Source organism: Hylobates moloch, unplaced genomic scaffold, assembly GCF_009828535.3.
Source record: "Hylobates moloch isolate HMO894 unplaced genomic scaffold, HMol_V3 SCAFFOLD_16, whole genome shotgun sequence".
NCBI lineage: Eukaryota > Metazoa > Chordata > Mammalia > Primates > Hylobatidae > Hylobates > Hylobates moloch.
In genome coordinates this window covers 68,318,585-68,331,047 of record NW_026652291.1, presented here as the reverse complement: position 1 = coordinate 68,331,047, position 12,463 = coordinate 68,318,585, and the positions used below count along the sequence as shown (strand labels likewise).

The window sequence follows — 12,463 nt, the reverse complement described above, 5'->3', positions numbered from 1 at the left end:
CCTCACTGCCTCGCTGTCGCCGCCGCCGGCAATTCCAGACTCTGCTAGGGTTAGCAGAGCAGCCGGTAACGTTGTTGGACCGGGACGCGCGCTCAACTGAGGAGGAACCCCAAAGGCAGGCAGTCGGGGATCCGGGAAGCGGGGACACCTTCGGGCGCGAGGCGGCTGTGTCTGGGTTGCCTGTTGGCTGGGAAGGAGGACGCACCGGGGCCGCAATATGAGTTGAGCGCTCGGGTTCCCGAGGGTGGTCGCGGCAGCGATGTGATCGCGAAAGAAGCCGGTGGGAGAACCGGTCGAGGGGCTAGGTGTCTTGACCCTAAGGGCTGGAGTCCGCCGAGGAGGGGCTGACTGGGGCACGGGGTCGGTTGATGAACAGCGCGGTCCGTCTTTCCTCCTGGGCTACGGGAAAGTCTGGCTTCACCTGTGCACAACAGGTAGGCGTGGACTCTGCCCGCTAGCGGGAGCCGGGGTCGCCGGGCGTGTAGGGAAGGTCAGGAGGTCGGAGCCCGCCTCGCCAGCTCGCCGCTCCCAGGACCCGCCCTGCGGCGTCCGCCGAGCCAGTGGTCAGCCAGGAGCGGGGCCCCGGCCCGGCCTTCGGGCGAGCTTCCTCAGAGGCCCGTTGGTTTTCTGCAGGAACCCTCAAGGAGAGTTCCCAGAAGGGAGCAGTGGAGAGTGTGGATATTTGCCTTCTGTTTCAGTTCTCTCCAGGAAAGAAAGCTTTTCCTTTGGTAGCATTTGCTTAGTGTGAGGAAACATTTTCTTTCCCCCTACTCTCGGCCAACGCGGCGTTATTTCAAGTGATTATGAAGTCTTTAGAAACTTTATAAAGCGTTTTATAGTGCTTATTTATCACGGTAATGGATACCTCTGGCAAGTTGGGATAATTTTCTTGACTGTCAAGTCAGATAATAATAAAATGGCTTGAGCTCCTACATTAAAGGTCATAGTTATCCATTGTTTCTATGTGCATTCATTTATTGAACAAATATGCAGCACTTTTTTTGGGCTAGGCGCCTTTAAGGAATTTACAGCCTGAAAGATGTTAAAAGTTTAAGGAGGAAAAAAGGGGCCCACAAGTACAGTTAAGAACTTCCAGAGAAAATACTCTCAGTGAAATTACTTAAGCTGCAGGGAAAGCAGAAGTGTGGTTAGAATTAAGCATTAGTTGGATGGAGAGAGGAGAATTTTGTTTCATTTTCCAAACATTTTAGAAAGTATGTCTTTGAGAAAGTGATTTTAGATAAAGTATCGAAGCCGAGATTTGTGTTACATTTTAATACCATTGACTTTTTTTTTTTCCTTAACTGGTAAGCAGGCAGGATTTATAATATAAGAATAGTGACAGTTGGAGAATACTGTAGTATGGGTTTGTTGTGCCTTGGAATGCAGGTGTTTTACCTAGATAACTATAGAATAGAAGAATAAGAAAAGACTCGTCACCTGAAAGTCAGGAGACCTGAATTCTAGCTTAAGTTCCCTCCACTATTTATGGATGTTAGATTAGGTCACCTTTTTAGTGTTATTCATTATTGTATCTGACTTTAGTCATAAAAAATACATGACTCCAAAGTACCTTTTTAATTCTTAAATTATTAATTAAAATTAACTGCATTAAACTAATGAATTTATTATCTACAGAAAAAATTACTTTTTTACTTGTCTTTAACCAATGCACTTACCTTTCTTCCTGCTTTGTTTCAAAAAGGTTGAGGCAGTTTATAATAATCTTTCTTAACTATGAATAGCATAAGGGTTAAATTCTGGATTTTTTAAATTCTAAAATTATTCTGAATTAAGCATTTAATGACATCTGCATTTTTTAAAAAAGCTCTATTGAGTCTTGTGTGGTTCATTAATTATCCCATAGTATAATTGAAGAGTTTGAACAATCCTTTAATGAGACCACAGTCCTCATATAAATAACGCTTTTACTTTTTCAGGAGACATTGAGAAACTATTATTAAATCTCATTTGAGAAATCAATTAACTGGGGCCAAAAAACTTAGTAAAGACTTGCCTGTGTCACTTAATTAGATCCCTTGTCTAGTTCTAGTGTTAAATTTTTGAATTAAAATAGTGCTCAGCAATCTACAGCCTGTAGGTCAAATCTGCTCTGCTGGCAGTTTTATAAAAGTTTTATTGAACACAATGCTCCTTCGTTATGGCTGTTCATGTTTTGTTTTTGAGTAGTTGTGGTAGAGACCGTATGGCTACCAAAGCTTAGAGTATTGTCTGGTCCTTTACAGAAAAAAATTAGTGGACCCCTGAACTAGAACTCTTAAGTACTTAATCACTAAATCTTTTGTAGGAGGAAATAGATTAAATTCAGTTTTAATTCTTTTGTTTGTTTGTTTGTTTTTGTTTTTATTGAGACGGGGGTCTGGCTCTAGCCCCAGCTGGAGTGCAGTAGCGCGATCTTAGCTCACTTGCAAGCTCTGCCTCCCCGGTGCAAGTGATTCTCCTGCCTTAGCCTCCCGAGTAGCTGGGAGTACAGGCATGCACCACCATGCCCGGCTAATTTTTGTATTTTTAGTAGAGACGGGGTTTCACCATGTTGGCCAAGCTGTTCTCCAACTCCTGATCTCAGGTGATCCGCCCGCCTCGGCCTCCCAAAGTGCTGGGATTACAGTTGTGAGCCACTGCGCCCAGCCTCACTTTTACTTATTAATCTTGGTTTGTCATTATAATGTCAGGTAATTGTTGGATTCATAAATGCTTCTGGATCTGCAGTGTGTAATGATAGAGGAGGGGCATGGTTTTTCTGCTACATTTATCTAGTATAAAGTTTTATAATTTCGGCAACTCTAGCCTTTTTTTTTTTTGAGATGGAGTCTTGCTCTGTCCCCCAGCTGGAGTGCAGTGGCGCCATCTCGGCTCACTGCAACCTCCGCCTCCTGGGTTCAAGCGATTCTCCTGCCTCAGCCTCTGGAGTAGCTGAGATTACAGGCGCGTGCTACCACACCCAGCTAATTTTTTTTTTTCTTTTTTTGAGACAGAGTCTTACTCTGTTGCCCAGGCTGGAGTGCAGTGGCGCGATCTCGGCTCGCTGCAAGCTCTGCCTCCGGGGTTCACGCCATTCTCCTGCCTCAGCCTCCCAAGTAGCTGGGACTACAGGTGCCAGCCGCCACGCCTGGCTAATTTTTTTGTTTTTTTTTTGTTTTTGTTTTTGTTGTATAGTAGAGATGGGGTTTCACCGTGTTAGCCAGGATGGCCTCCATCTTCTGACGTCGTGGTCCGCCCACCTTGGCCTCCCAAAGTGCTGAGATTACAGGCGTGAGCCACCGCGCCCGGCCGACTCTAGCCTTTTGTAAGCCTAGGGAAGAGGAAGAGTTTTTATATATTTCTCTAGCAACTGTGTTATTTTAAGTTTTAATTTAGATCTGGTATGGGAAATTTTTTTCGTTTAGTAAACTCTCTTTTTACTATGTCATTCATAGGGTTTATCATAAGCAGCAGTAAGGTACCTTTACTCAAAACAGTTTTTTTTTGTTTTGTTTATTTTTATTTTATTTTATTTTACTTTTTGAGACAGAGTTACTGGAGTGGACTCAAGCGATCCTTCCACCTCAGCCTCTGAGTAGCTGGGACAACAGGCACATGCCACCATGCCTTGCTAATATTTTGTATTTTTTGTAGAGAGGCGGTTTTGCTGTGTTGCCCAGGCTGATCTCGAACTCCTGGGCTCAAGGAATCCCCTCATCTCGGCCTCCCAAAGTGCTGGAATTACAGGTGTGAGCCACCACATCTGGCTTCAAAAAAAGAGTTTTTTAAACAGGAATCTAGTGATTAAAATCTAGTGATTCCTAGTTGGTCATAAGGTCAGACAGAATATTATTGGAAGCGTAACTGAACAAGAAATCAAACATACTTACAGTGAGAACCAAATGGAAAGTTAGCACTCTTTAAACAGATACCTAACAGATTGAAACAGGAGTATATATCCTGAATCATGCTTGGGCCTTTTTTTTTTTTAATAGTAACAACACAAAATACTTATTTCTAGAAAAGAAGCATAATATGGCCATATTCAAGCACTATATTAATTATTTGCCGAAGAAATTGGAGCTGGTTATGTGACAAAAATGAAGGAAAACTTGAAGAAGGTGATAATTTTAAATATTTACAGCTGTACATATACTTTTGCCAATCTTAAAACTATCGACCAGATGCGGTGGCTCATGCCTGTAATCCTGGCACTTTGGGAGGCCAAGGCGGGCAGATCGCTTGAGGTCAGGGGTTTGAGATCAGCCTGGCCAACAGGGTGAAACCCCGTCTCTACTAAAAATAAAAAAAATTAGCTGGGCGTGGTGGCCGGTGCCTGTAATCCCAGCTACTCAGGAGGCTGAGGCAGATGATTGCTTAAACTCGAGAGGTGGAGGTTGCAGTGAGCTGAGATCGCACCACTGCACTCCAGCCTAGGCGACAGAGCGAGACTCCATCTCAAAAAACAAAAAACAAAAATTAGCCAGGCATGGTGGTGCACGCCTGGAGTCCCAGCTATTCAGGAGGCTGAGGTGGGAGGATCGCTTGAACCCATGAGGTGGAGGTTGCAGTGAGCTGAGATCCTCCCACTGCACTCCAGCCTGGGTGACAGAGTGAGATCCTGTCTCAAAAAAAAAAAGAAAAGGAAAAAAAAAAAACAACCCATAGTATGGTGCTAATTTTACTAAATTGTTGTTTTATGTGTGTGATGTATTTTTTCGGTAACTTAGTTGTCCTGTATTGCCCAAGTAATGCTTCTCAATGGGTAAATATACAATAGCATTTATATACTTTTCTGTTGTATTTGGAGGTTTCTACATGTTGAATATATGCATATTTGTGTGTCTGTACACAAAATAATATCTTACTCGAAACAAGTAATAATACCTTTTTTATGTAAATAAAATTACCAGAAAACTGAAGTTACCCATTGAATCACCAAAATTCTTAAAAAACTATTTTGGGAGGAAATCAGAAAAAAAGCAAAGCAGATATACAGGTACAAAATCCCTTAGTCCTAATTCTAGAGTCTAAAAGGCTCTGAAAAGTTTTTTTCTTAACTCATTTGGTAGCAAAACATGACCTGAACTGATGCAAAGGTATTTGCAGTCATTATCCCATCTTATGTGAATATGAATCTGCCTATCTTTTGCTGCAGAAATATCAGTTAGTTTGATTTACAGAGTGCTGCCCTAGACAATTGTGGGGATTTGATGAAATAGATGGTATGTTTACTGTATTCCATGGGTAGGACATGAAAGTGGCAGTCAGAAGGCAGAATAATACGGAGTTATTCCAGGGAGCTGTAGTTGCAAAGAGCCTAGCTGGACATCTGGCAGGGAGTGAGAAGCAGTGCCTGCCAAGGAAAGCCCTCAGGTGAGGCTCCAAGAGGTTAGAAATTTAGCTAAATTTTAGGTTAGGTAGCTAAATTTTATGAGGTATGTTGTGAATTAAAAGTAGGAACCGGCCAGGCATGGTGGCTTACGCCTATAATCCCAGCACTTTGGGAGGCCAAGGCGGGCGGATCACCAGGTCAGGAATTCGAGACCAGCCTGACCAACATGGTGAAACCCTGTCTCTACTAAAGATACAAAAATTAGCTGGGCATGGTGGCGCACGCCTTAATCCCAGTTACTGAGGCAGGACAATCACTGGAACCCGGGAGGCAGACGTTGCAGTTAGCTGAGATGGTGCCACTGCACTCCAGCCGGGGCGACAGAGTGAGACTCCGTCACAAACAAACAAACAAATAAATAAATAAATGTAGGAACCATGAGGAAGAGCCAGGACATTAGACCATAGTGTGGATTAAGGGTGAATCTGTGAATTCTAACTGAGATGTAAGAGACGTGAACAATTAGAGGAGAGGGAAAAGGAAGATTCCAAAGCAGGTAGAGTCTAGTGGCTAAACTCGGAAGTCCTAGGTAGCAGATTGCACAAGCAACAGACAACAAGGATTGACTCATTTTGAAAATGGAGCAAGAATTTCTGGCCTCTCCTGTAAACCCTGATGTGCTGGAGGAATAATGGCATCTTGTACACTTTGGTCCTGTATTAAGTAGCCCTATATTTCTCTGCTTTTAAAAATATCTATATTCAATATTATTTGTCACTTCCTTCACTGTTAGCTTCCTGCTCTCAGTGGGTTTGCTCTTTTACTTTTAATGTGTTTCTCTACTCTATCTAGAATCCAAATAACTGGATTATTAGTCATGTCTAAACTAAGAATGAATAGGCTTTGATGGATTTATGTCAGTAAAATCCATGAGTTCTGAAACAATTGCTCTATAGACTTTGTTTTTTTACTTCCTGTTACTAGAATCTCAGTTAGGTACCAAGTAGTGTGATTGCTAGCTAGTGACTTTCAGAAGAGTGTGGTGGGAGATACAAGAAAAGTAAAACTTCTTAACTTAAAATCTACCTCTGGCATTCCTGAAGGTCCAGAATGAAATGCCCCTTCCATGGAGAGATGGGAGGATTGGTGTGTGGAATGAAGCATAATAAAAATAGTCAAGAATAGCCAAAGACTAAACTAATACTTTTAGTACTTACTGATTTGCCATCTAGATGGAAAGGGCTGTCTGAAAGCTGATGTCTCTGGAAGACGTAACACTAACAAAAAGCCTCAAAGTACTGGAGACATAAAAGTGAAGTGATGAGAAAGAACAACAAAGTTAGAAGGATTGGATGCTTCACCAGCTATGGCAATAACTGTATTAGTAATAGCAGTGATTACTGTAGAGACTATATGAAGTAGTTGAAAGAATGTGGATTTTAGACAGACATGGACATTACCTTCTTCTTCTACTTAAGTAGCATTTCAGCCTTGGACAAATTTCTTAGCTCATTATCTTTCTGTGTAAAATTAAAATAATAATATCTTAAGTTTCAGTATTATGAGGATTAAATGAGATAGTGAATTAAAAGGTTTTAGTACGTAGATCCTCAAAAAATAATCATTTTTCTGTCACTGACATCTTAGAGTTGGTTCCTACTGCTCAGTCTTATCCCCTCCCACCCCCCAGAACACTTCCTTTTATGCTTCCGGGGTGTTCTCTTTCATAATCTGGAAGGAGAATTGCTACAAACAGTTATAGTCCAATTGGGGCCCCCACTGGCAATCTCGCCATCATGGAATCCAGCTTCTACCATTTTTCTCATTCCTTACAATAACATGCAGTATTTTGGAAAAACAAAAGAAGGCAGAGTAAATTCAGTCCCCAACCCGTAACCCTATTTCACCCCAATTCTTATACATTTCTTGTCCTGGTGTTAAATTCTTTGTCTTGGTAACTCCTGTTTCTCTCCTATTCCACCCTGACTTCTCTATCCTAATGGGATGTGCTCCCCATCAGTTCTTGGAGCAGTGTGTTTTTGCTGTTCGTATTGCTTTGTATTATGCAGTGGTGAGTGGTAACATTCTTCCCATTCCTACCAAGTTTGCAAGAAATATTCTTGGCATCTTGGTACACTGAATGTGTTTTCATTATATATTACAATTAGAAGTATTAGTGCTGTGCCTGGGGTGTGTCAAAAGTTAGGTTTTTGTGGTACGAGTTAGAAAACATGGATTCATTTGACTGTGGGAATTCGTATTCAGAATTCCGTAAATCAAATTTTAAAATATATAGTACAACAAGTCATTTTTAGTTTGTAAAGGATGTATATGAAAGTTACTTAACAGTATAGAATAACACAAATTTTTTTTGAGATGGAGTTTGGCTCTTGTTGCCCAGGCTGGAGTGCAGTGGCCTCATCTTGGCTCACCACAACTTTCACCTCCCAGGTTCAAGTGATTCTCCTGCCTCAAGCCTCCCGAGTAGCTGGGATTACAGGCACCTGCCACCATGCCTGGCTAATTTTATATTTTTAGTAGAGACAGAGTTTCTCCGTGGAACTCCTGACCTCAGGTGGTCCGCCTGCTTCAGCCTTCCAAAGTGCTGGAATTACAGGCGTGAGCCACTGCGCCTGGCCACAGACTAACACAGATTTTTATGTGAATTGATAAATCTTAAATATACAAAGTTAAAACTTCATATATTTGTCTTTTTTTTTTTTTTTTTTTTTTTTGAGATGGAGTCTCGCTCTGTCACCAGGCTCCCGAGTAGCTGGAACTACAGGCATGTGCCACCACGCCCAGCTAATTTTTGTATTTTTAGTAGAGACAGGGTTTCACCATGTTGGCCAGGCTGGTCTCGAACTCCTGGCCTCAAGTGATCTGCCCGTCTTGGCCTCCCAAAATGCTGGGATTACAGGCGTGGGTCACTGCGCCCAGCCTGAAATGATTTATTATTAGTAGAAGGATATATAATTTCCACTATCAATGACTATCGATGTCATACTTCTACCTAAAAGAGAACATTTCTGATTAATATTTTGGATCAAATTATCTATATAAACAGAATCTTCTCATAAAGATGTAAATAAAGAAAGAAGATGACGGCCAGGTGTGGTGGCTCATGCCTGTAATCCCAGCACTTTGGGAGGTCGAGGCATGTGGATCATGAGGTCAAGAGATTGAGACCATCCTGGCCAACATGGTGAAACCCTGTCTCTACTAAAAATACAAAAATTAGCCAGGCATGGTGGCACATGCCTATAATCCCAGCTATTTGGGAGGCTGAGATATGAGAATAGCTTGAACCTGGGAGGCAGAGCTTGTAATGAGCCAAGATCACACCACTGCGCTCTAGCCTGGGCAAGAGAACGAGACTCTGTCTTTAAAAAAAAAAAAAAAGAAAGAAATCATTTTATAATATGAACAAAAAAGAAAATTTTAAATTTTTTGACCTATGCTAGTCTTTAATGATTAGTATTTCAAATATTGTATTCTATAGAACACCAATTTTACGAGATTCCTGGCTGGGAAAAAAAGAAAAAGGGAGTAGAGGAGAGGCCTATGGTTAAAACATGTTTAGAAACATCAAATGCTTTATCTGCACACCCTCTTGGCAGTACATAGTGCACATTACCATGTTACATGTATGGAGAAACTGGTGAAGAAAACAGGCAACGTGGCATTTCCCAAAACGATTTCAACTTGGATATCCCCCTCTTCCCACAGAATACATGTTTTCATTCTTCTGGCAGTATTCCACAAAGTACTCTTGGTAAACACTGCTTTATCTGAAGGTTTCTCTTAACATGTAAAACTTCTGCACTTGTAGTTTTCTTTACTTTTTTTCCCTCCCATTAAGCCTTTTGCACTCCTGTGCATTTGTAGTTTTCATGGTTTTATATGACAGCCTAGTATTCTTTGAATATGTTAAATTTTAACCATTTCTCTTGTGTTGGACTTGTAAGTTCTTTTGAATTTTCACTGGAATTACAGTTAATTACAGTGCTGTGATTAGTACTTTTATACTTATATTTTCCTTTTTCTTATGAATTTTCAAAAAATGAATGTTTTTGTCAAATGGTTTTGATATTTTTGTAACCTCTGATAAATAATATTTTTTCTAAAAGAGTGGAACCATTTGTACTGCCACTATTTATATTAAACTATCAGCTTTTCTAGAATTTCAGCATTGGCTATAAAAGTTTTTGCATTTTTCATATTTAGATTTAATATGCATAGTTTTGAACCACTCAGCTAAATCAAATTATTTCCTATTGAGCTTAAATCATTATTATATTGTTAACATTTCAAATTTTTAACTAATGATAGCCAATTTATTTGTAGGGTTGTTATAGAGAATTAGAAAGACTAATATTAAGTTCATAAAAAGTAATATCCTGAGTTTGAATTTCATTTTCAGAGATTTTTCTGCTGTTTTCTGAGGCAAGTGATTTTTTTAGCCTAATTTTAAAATACTTTATTGTAGAAAGAAGGAAGCAAGATATTTCAGATTCAAAGATGGAATTGATACAGACAAGATTTTTAAATTATCAAGTTATAACTGTGTTAAAGAACTCTAACATTACAAATGACTTGCTTCTTATCCATTTTACCCTAAAACTAATAAAGTATACCAGTTAAGTGTCAGCAAACCAGCTTTAGGATTCTGCCTAGAGATATATAAAGTACTGTAATAAAAGGACTTAATTTTCTTTGTACCAGGGGCAGCCTTCTTTAAGCAACATCTCAAGTGTGGCCTAATGCTCTGTGTCACTGGTGAGTTCCTGTTTTTGTAACGTATAATTTTGCAAAGCCTAAATCACAAATGAAAATCTGAGGTCAGGGTAGAATAATCTAGCTTCCTTTTAGATGAAAGCTAATTACTATATTTTTGGGAACGGTTTGGATTTTAGGATTTATCTGTGTTTCTTGAATTGTGGGAGTTCTTGAGAGTTGGGGTTTTTTTTTTGTTTACTTCATGCTTTTTGTTCAAAACTGAGGAACTAAGACTATAGGGTGAGTTGAAGCTGTTATGGTGTCTTTTGGAGAAGTAAAAGTCAAAGAAAAGTAATTGAAATTTAAGTCCGAGACGAATCCCAACACTTTAGGTACTTGATACATGCTGGAATTAGTTTCATTTACTGTTTAGTGACTTTTTTGTTTTGTGAATTATTTTCATGCTCCAGAAGGAAGACACTAACAAACCAATCCAATAAACCTATCATATCTTGTGTCCAACGTCCTCTTTGATTATTTGTGATTTTTCCCTTTTCTCTCCTTGAAATGATATAATCATTTTAAGGAACTAAAATGACCAAGAAGATTAGGAATACTTTTTTCTCCCAATAAATTTAAACGTATGTTTCCGTCCATACCAAAATAGACCTGTAAACTCTAGAGGGAGAAAATTATATTAGCACTTTCTATCAGGACCGGAATAATCAGCAGCCTGTATGTTTGTTGACATTGTTGAAGGTGTTTATACTACCATGCCTAAATAAAATTAAAGTTAACTCATTTCCAGATGAATTAAAACCAACCCTTGTGGATAATATGGTTTTGTTTGTTTTAAGACAGGGTCTTGCCGAGGCTGGAGTGCAGTGGCGCGATCTTCCCACTGCAGCCTCCGCCTCCCTATCTCAAGGGATCCTCCCACCTCAGCCTCACGAACACCTGGTACTACAGGTGTGCACCACCACACCCAACTAACTTTTGTATATTTTGTGGAGACAGGGTTTTGCCATGTTGCCCAGATTGGTCTTTAACTCCTTGGCTCAAGTGATCTGCCAGCCTTGGCTTCCCAAAGTGCTGGGATTACAGGCGTGAGCCACCATGCCTGGCCTGATAATACGGTTGTTAACTGCTCTTAGGGATGGTTTTGGAGTAAGTTACTTTAGAAAAGAAAACTCTGAGGCCGGGTGTGGTGGCTCATGCCTGTAATCCCAGCACTTTGGGATGCCGAGGTGGTTGGATCACCTGAGGTCAGGAGTTCAAGACCAGCCTGACCAATATGGTGAAACCCTGTCTCTACTAAAAATACAGAAGTTAGCCGGGCCTGGCGGCATGTGCCTGTAGTCCCAGCTGCTCTGGAGGCTGAGACAGGAAAATCACTTGAACCCAGGAGGCGGAGGTTGCAATGAGCCAAGATTGTGCCATTGCACTCCAGCCTGGGCAACAGGGTGAGACTCCATCTTTATAAAAAAGAAAAGAAAAGAAAACTGTGGCCCTAGAATATTGGTGCCCTGCTGGTTCCTTTTTCTATTAGTAGTCAATAATATACATATGTGTTACTCTAGGCTAATAAAGTCACTAGTCTTAATACAGAGCCATTCGAAAGGAAAGAATACTATGCAAAGTACAGACGTTAGTACAAACACACACTATGTCTGATATTTGAAGACTGGTACTTAAGTTGAATCGCATAAATTGTCAAGCCAGCCTTTTTTTTCACCTATAAAAATGGCAGTTTCATGTAGTTTAACTTACTCATAGCTTAGTGGTTCTTCAATTTTTCCATTAAAATAGTATTCTTATCTGCAAAAGGGAATGATTTTTGTTAAATGATGTCTAGAAAGGCATTATAATTCTCAGAATTTCTTTGAAGTCTCATGTTTTATCTTGAAGTGTTTTATTTTACCTTCTATTATGCATAAATCTGTATTTTAATATAAAATAATGTTAAAAATTAATGCTTAAGGAAAACTTTAAGTAAAATTTGACCCTCTAGTCTAAATTTGACCTCTAGCCTAGTAGTATGCTTCATAATCCATTGGCACACTGCTGGAGTTATCCCAATTTGAAAAGCATAATTTGGATGTTACCTTGGTACCTTAGGTCTAGTTCACAGTGCCTACTTTTCTCAACATAATAGACCTCTGGTATGAAAATGATGACTGAGTAACTAGGAGTATCTATCATGTACAAAGTACAGACAGAGAGAAGCAAATAGTGCCCAGAGAAATACCTAGTCTAAAAGCATTTAAATGCCTTTATAACTTAGTTCAGTTATTGGCTTTAGGGTAAGCACATATAATGTTTGGCTGTAAAGTAATGGAATTAACATTCTTGTGTAGCTTTTAAAAATATATTAATAGGGCCGGGCATGGTGGCTCACCCCTGTAATTCCAGCACTTTGGGAGGCCA

The 12,463-nt window shown here is 40.0% G+C and overlaps 1 protein-coding gene across 7 annotated transcripts in view; it reads left to right on the top strand.

Moving 5' to 3' along the window:
* The first annotated feature begins 11 nt into the window (after positions 1–11).
* The window catches only part of HEATR5A (HEAT repeat containing 5A), a 131,025-nt gene continuing 118,573 nt past the window's right edge, over positions 12–12,463 (top strand). For 5 of the 7 annotated variants that reach the window (XM_058429558.1, XM_058429556.1, XM_058429557.1 and 2 more), the window contains exon 1: positions 12–115. The gene's annotated coding sequence lies outside the window, so the exon portion shown is untranslated. The other 2 variants (XM_058429554.1, XM_058429555.1) reach the window with 2 other exon arrangements.